The 12,049-nt window shown below is 37.0% G+C and overlaps 1 non-coding gene across 1 annotated transcript; it reads left to right on the forward strand.

Annotated features, from left to right (window-relative positions):
• Positions 1-11,136: 11,136 nt before the first annotated feature.
• LOC113191017 (small nucleolar RNA SNORA68) lies at positions 11,137-11,236 on the forward strand. The gene has a single exon (XR_003301853.1). It is a non-coding gene; the product is annotated as a small nucleolar RNA SNORA68 (small nucleolar RNA).
• The last annotated feature ends 813 nt before the right edge of the window (positions 11,237-12,049 follow it).

Genomic DNA, 12,049 nt, shown 5'->3' on the forward strand with positions numbered 1-12,049 from the left:
GGTGGAGGGCAGCTGGTGGTGGTCCCAGAGGAGGCCTGGGCTCTCACACAAGCACCAGAGGGTTCCTGGCATGCACTAACACCATGAAACATGCCGTGAGCAGCCGATATGGTGACAAAGTAGAAAGAAAAAGTGGAGGGGAGAATTCTTCCTTTAACTCTTTTTTTAAAATAGTATCTATTATGTAAAGGAAATATGTAGGTAAATGGGTTACCTGGGGGTTTTGTGTTCCTTACTTTAAAATCCTAAATCTTGTTTTGATCATTTGTCAGAATATTTCTTCTGATTCTGGACTTTGCATTTATAGCAAATGTAGCCAGGATTGGCATGTTTGGCTTGATAACTTTACTATTAATTAAACATTTGTTGATTTCCCTGCATGTAAGTTGGAGAAGGTTGATCCTTTCTTTCTAGGTAGGTCTTTGGTCCCAGGGCATGCTCGCCAAGCTTGGAGACTTCTGCAAAGATTGTTGCCCCTGGTGCTCCTCATTAGAACTGGCTTCCTAGAGTTTAGTGAGGCTCAATGCTTCCCCAGTGCCCCATCCACTTGACTGCAACCTATTTGTTTTGTTTCTCATCTCAGGATCAGCTTGCCTGTGCCTTCCAATGTGACAATTAGCTAATTTAATAAATCTAATTTAGTTTAATGTGCTGCTGTGAAAGAATTGTAGAAGGGGCCCTGCTATTGCCTCTAAGTTCTTTTTTTTTTCCCCTCATAAAATCTACATTTTTTTGTAACTTTTTTTTTTTTTTTGGATGAAATAGGCTCACCTCTATTTCTCAAGTGGAAAATAAATTTCATTTTTTGAGTCAATTTGATTGACTGGTGGTGCCTGCTTAGATGTCTGTGGTGCAGATTGTGAGGTCTAGTTTAGGATTTGGGGGGAAGGATGTCATGATGGATCAGGGATGTCCCCATGGGTCGAGTAATGGAAGCCATACATTTGCTAACCTCACCTAATTTCATGGAGCAGGAGGCTAGTGATAGGAGGATACCCAGTGTGTTAGTACATTAACTGACAATTTTACAAATTTGGGATATCAAATTTTTCAAAATTATATATCGAATACACTTCAGTCATTGAGAAAGTTTAGGTTCTTCATTAGAATGAAATGTAACTAGGCAAAATTTGACCTATAGAGGTCAGATTTGGGGGCCTCAGTTAATGGTTTTCTGGCCATTCAGAGATGCTGATTCAACAAGATTCTTCCTGAACTTCATGGCTGCTCTTCCTAGAGGAGTTTCTCTCAGTTCCAGTTCCACACTTGTCCCTAGAAATCCTCAAGCTGTTGATATTAGCATTGGAGAAGAAAGGGGGGTTGGGGATAAAGAGGGGTAAGAAATAAGGCACAAGTGTAGGATGGAAAAATATACTGGAATAGGGAAAGTGTATTTTTCCTGTGTTCCATGTGTATATTGGTGGCATCTGAGTTGATTTCTGGAGGATAAGAAAAATTAGTGAAGATTTGTGCAGAGAGGTGCAGACGAGGGAAAGTGTCAAAGTGAGACAGTTTTCTAAGGGCATGAGACTAAAAAGGGCCAGAAGATTGTTTTGATTATTTAATGCTGCATCACCAATCACCCCACAATGTAGGGTATAAAATAACCATTTATTATGCTAACAGAGTCTAAGGGTCAAGAATCTGGACACTGCCCAGTGGGATAGATTGCTTTTCTCCATGATGTCTGGGACCTTAATGGGAAAACTTGAAATCCAGGAAACAGAATAAGATGAAGCCTTATCATTCATATGTTTGTTTGGCAGTAGATGCTGGCTGTTGGTTGAGGGCCTCAGTTCCTATCTAACACCCTTCATGATGAGTGAGCCTCTTTGGATGGGATTCCCCACAACATACCCAAACAAGGGGCCAAATGGAAACCATATTTCTTTAACATGTCCCAGCCTTGAAGTCATACAGCTTTAAGTCACTTTATTGGTTGCAGCAGTCACAAGTCTTCCAAGGTTCAAAGGTAAAACAAATAGACTCCCTCTCTTGAGGGAGAGTGACAAGGTTCTGAAAGAGTGTGGGCTTGGAGATGGTATTGTGACTATTTTTAGAAAATAAAATGCAACAGTAATTGGCATGTAGGAGCCAGTGGGAAAATAGCTCAAAATGTAGTTGGTGAGATGGGTAAGGATAGATCATACAGAATGCTGTATATCATGTTAACAATCTTGGTCTTTTTTCCTAAAGTACATAAAAATTCATTCAGAAATGTATGCATGGGAATATCAAATTATGTTTTCCTACAGCATAGATAATGTACCAGAGGGAAGAAAAAATTGGATATGAAGAATCTAATTAGGAAATCTAAGTAACAAATAAGGTAGGAAATAGAAGAGTTTGGATGTGGTAGCAAGATACAGGGAGATGTGAATGGATTTAAAAAATACATAGGAAGTAAGGTCCAGTGGATCTGGGTATGAGAAGTGAGAGAGGAGAGAGGGAAGGGTTGAAAATGATTCCAAATGGATATTTCTAGGTTGTGGAACTCTGAGGATGGTGATGTTCATCAGCAAGGTAAAGAAAATCGAAGGAGAATCAGGATTTTTAGGGGAAAAATGATCAGTTCAGCTTTGAGCTTCAGAGAAATACAAGTAGACAGGTTCAAGTGTGTAGTTTTATACATGGGGCTGGTCTTCCAAGAAGAGGCCAAAGATAAACATGAGAGAGTCATCTGAGCATATAGGTAGTAATCGTGACCATAGGCATGGGTGAGATTTTACAGTACGAATATAAATTGAATATAGAAAGATAATTCCATAAAGCAGCTGGAGAAGATTCAGCCAAGGAGAAGCTGGAGGAACTCCAAAAAGAATAATCTCACAGAAGCTAAGGGAAGGGGTATTTGAGGCTGATTGTATAGCAGCTTCTAAGACTTTTCTATCTCTAACCATGCTCATTGGATTTAATGATCTCTGTGATAAAGACTTCACTTCTTAATATGACATATAGGACTTTCTTAATGAACTAGAATGTTTTGTTCTGTTTTAACTTTCTAATATCTTGCACTATGAATAAAATAGAAATTATAGAAGGCATAAATTAATTAATTAATTAATTAATTAATTTGGTAACAGGGATTGAACCCAGGGACACTTAACTATTGAGCCACAACCCCAGAACTTTTTAATATTTTACTTAGAAACAGGTTCACACTAATTTGCTCAGGGCCTTGCCAAGTTGCTAAGGCTGGCTTTGAACCAGTGATCCTCCTGCCTCAGCCCCCCAACTCTCTGGGATTATAGATGTGTGCCACGTGCCTGGCTAAGGTATGAATTTTATAAACTATGATATAATATTGTGCCATATGGGCACATTATTATTTATTATACTAGAGTCATCAGAAAATAAGAGGGAGAGTATTTCAAATAGAGTTGAATATTGGACCTTTTCTCAGAAATATAATCCATACTAACACCATTTTTTCTTGAAAAGTCAGACTTTAATTACCTTATTTTAAATCACAGCAATTTCATTACACATTAGTGGATAATGGTTTGCTTTAAATTTTTTTTTTTTGTAGATGAACACAATACCTTTATTTTATTTATTTTTATGTGTTGCTGAGGATCAAACCCAGTGCCTCACACATGCTAGGCAAGCACTCTACCACTGAGCCACAACCCTAGCCCTAATGGTTTACTTTTGAATCCAGAAATTTGTGTATATATTAGAATATGTATATATATTATATTCAATTATATTCTTATAATTTCTTTGAGGCACATGTCTACTTCTTATTTATTAATTATAAAAATATTTACAATAAATATGTGTATATATATGTATGTAGATAGGGGCACTACTAAACATATTGTGAATGTTTTCTTTTTCAGAATGAAATCTAATTCAATGATTCTAAGTTAAAGAGAACAATGCTTCATTATGCTTTTAAAAAGAGCTACATTTAATCAAGACTAAAATATGTTTAACATAAGCCAACCACAATATGGTTATAGCTCCAATATTTTTCTCATCTCTATACTTACAAAAATTAATTTTGTTTTCCAGTGGTATTAAGATAATTAGAACAAGAAAACAGGTTAACTTTTAGAAGAGCTGATGATTGGTTTTTCAGACACATGAGTGAATCAGATAAAAATCATATGATACATTTAAAATATTTATTGGAACATCAAACTTACACAAGGGGAAATAGTGTCCAAATATTTCATAGACCTATATGATTAAATGTAGTTTCAAGAGGACTATACATTGCAATCAAAGGGTGTAAGCCTATAATCTTTGTTTCATAAAAGTTGTAGCAGTTGACATAAATAGTGGCTGATAAACATTAGTGAGATATAATTGCCCTTGTCAACCTCAAGTGCACAATGACTAAATAACAGGAAAACAAAGTCAATATGATGTCAATTGTGCATATAACAGTAATGTGTCTACTTCCAAAGAAAAATGAATAACCCAATAATTATGGAAAAAGTTACAATGTTGTCCAACTTTTACTCAATTTTAAATATACTGTTACAAATAATTATAAGATATTTGGTCAAAATGATTAATATGTGTCTATATTTATTTAATTTTAACCTAGGGATCCATGGATTATAATATATTAGGTCTAATTTTGTTTCCAAGCCTTTATATAAAGTTATTTAACTTGAGGTCATTTGGAAGGAAACACTGGTTGCATGCCTAGATCACAGTATTCCAAACTGTGAGAAAATGTTGGTAGCCCACCTGCTTACACTAATTTATATATAGTGTTCTCTTCCAAGAGCCCTGATAAGATGGACATGAAATATAATTGTAATTAGAGAGATGCTGAACTACCAGAAAGTAAATGTGGGTACTTAGTCATCAAGAATCCCTGCTGAGTCCCAGGTAGAGTTGGTACTTAACTTACCCTCATGCTGTGCATCTCCTATTTATATTTCTGGAAATACCCATTATTCAAATCACTAGTGGCCATCCAATTAAAAAAATAACCAATATATCTCACTTGAATGAAATAATATATCTACCGATCCAGTGACAAAGGTATATGTCAGTTGAGGTCTGTTGACATTGGTGTCAGCTTCAATATAATCATCTACTACACAGAAAAGGCAAAGTTAAGAGTCAAGGCCAATTTGAGCTTTTGGATAAAGTCTGAGTATTAGGACATGATGTCAAGGTAAGGGATGGTGTGCAAGGGAGAAGCTTTCAGGCACATGGATGTGAGGATGGGTCCTCAGAAAGGACAGGTGGCTTATAGCCTACAGGTAAGAACAGCAAAAGTCCCAACTTGATGTTTTATGAATATCATTTAATAAGGGAAGGAATAACAGGTTTTAAAGACCCAAGTGGCAGATTGTTATTTTTAAGTTCATCAGTGATGTGAAGTCTCAAGAGTAGAAGACAAATATGTTTGGAATCACAGAATTGGAATAACAAGTTAAGATCCTGGTCATGTGGAACCAACATGAGAATCTACCTACTAGTGAAAAGCAGTATTAACGATGCAGAAAAATCAACTAAGAATGTTGAGTTCCTGACCATAGTGAGCCTCCTTGTTCTCCCCTCCCAGAGTAGACTTAAAGAAGAGTCTAATAATCAGTAGAGTAGAAGAAGGGGATTAGGGAGAGTATAGAGGGGAGGGGGCACTGGGGCCTGAAATTGAGTAAATTCCATGCATTTATGATTATGTCAAAACAAACAAAACTATTATGCCCAATTATAATGCACCAATAAAAGCAAAAAAAAAAAAAAAAAAAAGGAAGAGTCTAATGAGAGGCCAGATCTAATTCAATATGAAGGTTAGCGAGATAGAAAAAGGACCATAACTGTCAGCTAACTATGATTATTTTTTTTCTTTTTTTTTTAGTACTGGAGATTAAACCCAGGGGTGATTAACCATTGACCATAGAGCCATATCTCCAGTCATTTTTCAGTTTTTATTTTGAGACAGGGTCTTGCTAAGTTGCTTAGGGCCTCACTAAATTTCTGGGGTTGGATTTGAACTTATAATCCTCTTGCCTCAGCCTCCCAAGCCACAGGGATGACAGACATGCTTGGAAGTTAACTATGAACTTTACCTAAATGGAGAATCCTGCTCTCCTTCTATCTCCAATGATTATCTGAGCTCCTGATCTTCACCTGCTCTGTCTAGCTTCATGGGGAGTTTCCTACATTTCAGTGGCTAGTGAAATGCGGATAAATAAGGTAAAGTAAACATGCTTTGTCTCTTGGGGGAAAGGAGGGACCTGCTCTATTTTAAAGGAGTTTATTTCTAGCAGACATCTAATATAAGTGAGTTGAGATTGCTTTCTGAGACATTTATATATTTCTTCTAATATAAAAGGGAAGGTGATAAACTTTTCTCCTTGATAAGTCAAAAACAAAGACAGGCAAGACAACAAGTTTGATTGGTATTTTGGAAAACATTAATGGCATTTAAATCCTTTTCAGAAAGCTTCTTTATTTGTATGTGAATTTTATAGTATTGTAAATATAATGCAGCTTCCTATCCTGAGTGATCTATAGAATTTATAGCTGCAATTGGTAAGTCAATCAGCTTGGTCTAATTTCTTTTTCTTTTCTTTTTTTTTTTGTCCTTTTAGAAATACTTTAAGTCTTGCATATAGAATAAAATTCACTGAAAGAGTCTTTAAAAAGTCTGTTTTTCTCTTTTTACATGTTGCTTATCTTTCTAAACTTTTATCAAGTATAAATATATGGCAACTTTCTTTTAAGGAACTCAATGCACTTTAGAGACATACAACTCAATTCTCTAAATGCACAGGTAGTTCCTCAGGTATTTGCCATGATGATTGTATTTTTTTTTTTCAGAATAAACAAGTAGCAAACATAGTTGTGTATGGAAGGTATAATTTACTAAGTGGTACAATACTGGTTTGAAAGCGTCATTATAGCTGCTAAAGGGAACAACCTTCACAAGGAAGTTTTGGTTTTCTATCTTGTTTGGTTAGTGACTGAACAGGAACTCAGTGTGATATACCACATTGAAGCTGAGTCAGGCTCCATTTAATAGACAGAGAAACTGAAGCTCAGAGAAATTCATTCACATTCAACTTCTATACTTGTGCAGAAAGAAGTAGGGAACAGAGAGCACTTCTTTTTATGCCAAGACAAATGGGAGTTTCAGAAGACCACCCATACTTGCTGTGTTATTTTCTTTCTTGGAGGTATAGCCAATTTTGTAGTTTTTCTTTTCTTTTTATATTTAAAAACCAAGACCCATTAAGCTAGGGAAAATATTTTACATTTGAACTACCGAATGCTAAACTGGTGACCAAGAGCAGGTTATGTAACAGGATGAAAGTGAGACATTTTAGACAGGGGTTTAAACATCCACCACCCTGGTGGGTGGTAGTGGTGGTAGATCTGAAGCTTTAGAACAAATAAGATTTTTACGGTTTGTTCTATATTGCATGATTTATTTTTTATTTTTTGAAAAAGAAAAGAAAAAGAAAACTGCTTTCTTCAGGTTTGGTCAGCCCTCAGCCCACTTTGATTTAATTCTTCAAAACATTCCTGGTATTTTTCTTGTTTTCAACTCTCATGTTCAAAATTATTATTTTAGGCTCCCTTATTATATAGTCAGTAACCCCTCAACCTGTTCTCCCTAATCAACTCAAGATAATGGTCTTTTGGGTTTAACAGGGAGCTTGAACAAAATCGAATTTATCACTGATTTTCTGTTATGCCTTTTTTCTAATTCAGCAAACAATAACCTTCCACTCCTCCCAGACTGGCCATAGACACCCATTTTCTTAGATGAAGCAAGGTATATTTTAGACTTTTAAAATATATTGTTTTTCTGTATTTATTCTAATACCTATTCTTGTACAGATTAAAAGATTTTAAGGGTGACCTGTGACCATGTGTGTGCCCCACGTTCATGACAATTCATCCATTGAACCAAATATCTCTGATTGCCTATCACCTCAAAGCAAGAGAAAATCCTGGAGATCATGAAAGGGCTAAGTGGACACCACCTTATAAATATTGGAAAGAGTCACAGAAAGTGCTCCCCTGGAAGGCGATTTGACCACCCGAGAATGGTTTCCTTTCAAAGGACAGGTTCTCAATTCTCAGGGAGAACCGCTTCTCCGCCAGAGAAGGGCTATGGTGATCAAGGAGGTCCCTGTGGTATAATTTTAGCTTTTGCAGAATTTTCCATTGCTTATTTTCAGCACTACTGCTATTTCATCATTTCAATGATTGCTCCCCCAACACAGACTGACGATTTTATTGGATGCAGAAGGGACCGAGTTGGATTATATTTCACTGAACAGCTACATAGCCCATGTAAAAACAGTCTTTGGAAATGAAATAATCCCATCTAATGGACTGCAGTGCAAGAGACACCATAAAATCAGTTGATGGGAGGTGGACGATCCAAAGCTAGAATGCAGACTAAATTTTGACCAAATTAAAATTCCTGAAGTTTGTGCAGGTTTGGAAGGCATTATTATTTTATATTTAACATAAAGGTTAAACTCATTAAATACTTAATAAGCATAAAGTTGCCAGGAGTTAATGAACTGCTGCTGTTTTCTACAATGAATTTATATCAAAATTGGGGGAGCCGATTTAAGGTGGAAAATGAATTCTTCCTTCGATCCTGTCTTGAACAAAAAATTGTTCTGTTACCATTACCATGTCCATAATAGCAAAACATCCATCTAACTTTTTTTCTGATCTGGACTTGTAATTTTGAAGAAGATTGTATCTCTTTTACTACTAAAGAATTCCAGAGGTTTTATTTGACTATTGATGTATGGTATGATATTTGGTATCTGACATGCTACATATTCACTTTGACATATGAATAAGACAAACTCTGATTACTGCAGGAATGTTACCATGCTAACTCTGTTCTAGAGAAGTACTTGCTTCACAAGTTTTGTATATGTGTAACATTCTTTCTCATCCACAGTCAGTCACCTAAAAGTCAATGGTGAAGCAAGTTCTCCTGAAATGTCTAAGAAATGGAGGGTGCAGATTAATCACAACAGACACTTCTTCTGGATGATCCTGGAGCTTGCCTACTGTGTAACTTTGCTCTGTCTATGCCTTGGACACTCTAGGATAACTTGACACACCTAGGAGCACCCATCTAGTCTTTGAGTCTTGATCTTTTTTTTTCTTTTCAAGCTCACCCCCCAAGTTCACAAAGTCTCTTTATTGTAGAAGAGAAATATGAAATGGTAAATGAAATCCAGCATATCCTGTAACAGGAGGAGGAGAGACAAGATTGTTGGTGCCAGGAAAATCTGGCAATTGTTATAGGGCTCAAAATCTGGGATTAAAGGGAAGGACTCAGGAAATCAAAACCATGTCCATAGAAACTGGAAGAGCCACTAGCACTTAACCATGAGCCAAATTGCTCTGCTAGCTGCTTTATGTGTAATGTTTCAAATCCTTCCAGAGGTGAATGATGTTTTATTATGACCATTTTACATTGGGGGTGGGGGAGGAACCACTGAAGTTCAAAGGAGTTTATTATCTTGCCCAAACTCACAGAGGTAGATCTAAGCAGAGCAACCTGATAAAAAGTCTACATCCAAAGTAGTAGTTAGGCTGCATCAAGATACCTCGGGAGGGCTGCAGCCGTTTCACAGTAAAGAAGACAAACAGGGTTTTTGGAGCCAGGGCAGCAGTTCGAACCCGAGTGGTTAATGATGATTGAGTGCCTGGCGAATTCTGAGCTATTCTGGGGAGGTCATATGGGGGAATTGATCTCAACATCCGGGGTGGGATTGTGTTGACAGGTCTGGCTTAAGTAGTCTCCCAGAAACTGGGCAATTGAGGAATTACTTATTAGGGAGGTAGGCAGTTAATTATACACCATAAATTGGAGAGAGGTTATCCAGTTCAGCTATTTAGGTTCTGTTTGGTCTTGATTCCTGGTTAGGGTCTAGAGAAACAATGTTTCTCTTTGTAAGACAGCTTGGAGTCCATGATGGATTTAGGGACAGGAGAGAACAAAGCCTAATTGCTCAGCCTTTTGAGCTTTTTGTTCATTATTCTTTCATTTTCTTCGACATTGGCCTCTGCAGATGATGTTCATCTAAATACTACTCTGAGCATGATCCCTTTTTGGTTGGGAAAGTCATTACCAGAGGAGCACAATCACTCTCAATTAACACATGGGTCAGTAGGCAATCATCAGCTAATAAAAACTTTTGCATTCTGTGCATGATTTTAAAAAGGGCCATAAATTTGGAAGTGACAATGATTCTCATCAGGTGTTCATGAGAATAGAAACTCATTATATATCACACAGCTCTTCAGTGATCAAAAGAATTTTAGTAGCAAAGAGCAATACTGCATAAAGAACTGTCATAGAAACCAGTTGTCTTTTATTTTGCCTATCATTCCTTTAACTATAAGAATCAATAAGAATCTTCTGCCCCTGATGAGATTGTGAAACCATACATAACTTTTCAATTAAGACTAAGTAGAGTAAATTAATATAATTGTTTAAACAAGTTTACAAGTCCTGTTCTTGCAGCAATAAAAGTAGTTTATTTTTTGTGCATGTGTTTGAAAATAACTCAGTTCTTTTAAAGAATTAGTCTTACAATTAGACTCCTATGGAGTAGGTGAGCATTACTGTCTTCATTTTGTAGATAAGCAAACTGGGGGATACATAGCCAATGACACATTATGTCACATTCCACCAGGGTCAGTACTAAAGTATCCATCAATGAGTCCTCAGGCTGTGAATTATCTCAGTGAGACACTTCATCCGTCAGTCACTGACCTTACCCTAACATCATGCTTTTGGGAAACATGCCTCAGTACTATTTCTTTCCTGCCTGGTGTTTTGATAGAGCCTTTCAAGAAATGGAATAATTCTTTAAGAGAGAGTCCTCGGCATCTGTATCCCCACTGGGAGAATATCAGGCCAAGAATGATCTCATGATATTTCATATGAGCCCTCCTCTTGACATCCCTTTAGGACCACCAAACAAGCACATGTACACATATATCCTCTTACCTGTTTAGGTGGTCTGTGCTTACTTCTCCATTGAAAGGCATCGCATGTGCATAGCCAGCCTCAGACTGACTTGTAAAAATAACCCACCAATATGAAATGGCCATTGTCACCTTTGCTTTCCTAGACACCAATAAAGGTCAGCTATTTAGTAATCAACTAGACTTGTATCTCAACCTAAGAGCTGCATACAGCAAGTGGATCTTGTCACTTTTGGGAGGCTATAGTTTTGCCCCTCAAAGTGAATTTGGAGCTTCTACATTCTTTGTGAAAAACAAAAACAAAAACAAAACAAAAAAACCCCACCAAAACCAAAATCAACTACAGACATTAGACAATTCATGATGTTTGAAGTAGATTCAGTGAAAAATCTGAAAAGTAGGTAGGGTTGATGCACATAGTAATCATGACATCTCTAACATCATTCTCTCCAAAATCTATATAAAACCCAATCCTATAGCCTACCCTACAGTTTTTACTTCACTACTGCAATGGCTAGAATTCCATGCAGTGATGACTTCTTTGTATCAAAACTTCTCTGGTTACCAAGACAAGTTGGTGGACTACCAGTCATCTACAGATTGTGTGTTACCCTATCATAATTCACTCTTCAAGAGCCAGTCCAAACAGCCACTTCCCAGAGAGAATCTTCTTCCTAGTTCATACCACCACCACAAACCCAGTTCCTCAAACCACAAACATAGTGGTTACCCTTGATCTCATGTCCAGTGCATTAAGTCCCATTGATTTCTCTTTATTCTTCAAAACACACCCAAGCACATACATGCTGCTAGAATACCTTGAAGCAAATCAGAGTTATTTCTCAGCTTCACATTTTCATGCCTTTCTGAGCCATGCTCTGTGATACGTTCTCCACTCAGCAGACAGAATGATGGGGAAACACTGAATCTGGTCAAGCCTGCACCTCTTCCCTAAGAATGCTCCACAGCTGCTGCTTCCTAGACTTGGTTTCCTCCACTTCTTCTCTTTCACTCTCCTGGATTTCTTTCTTTCTTTTTTTTCTTCAATTGCTAGACTCTGGCTTCCCAGAGTCTGTGTGCTGGATGTTTTCAGCTT

The sequence above is a fragment of the Urocitellus parryii genome, chromosome 14 (genome assembly GCF_045843805.1).
Source record: "Urocitellus parryii isolate mUroPar1 chromosome 14, mUroPar1.hap1, whole genome shotgun sequence".
Classification (NCBI taxonomy): domain Eukaryota; kingdom Metazoa; phylum Chordata; class Mammalia; order Rodentia; family Sciuridae; genus Urocitellus; species Urocitellus parryii.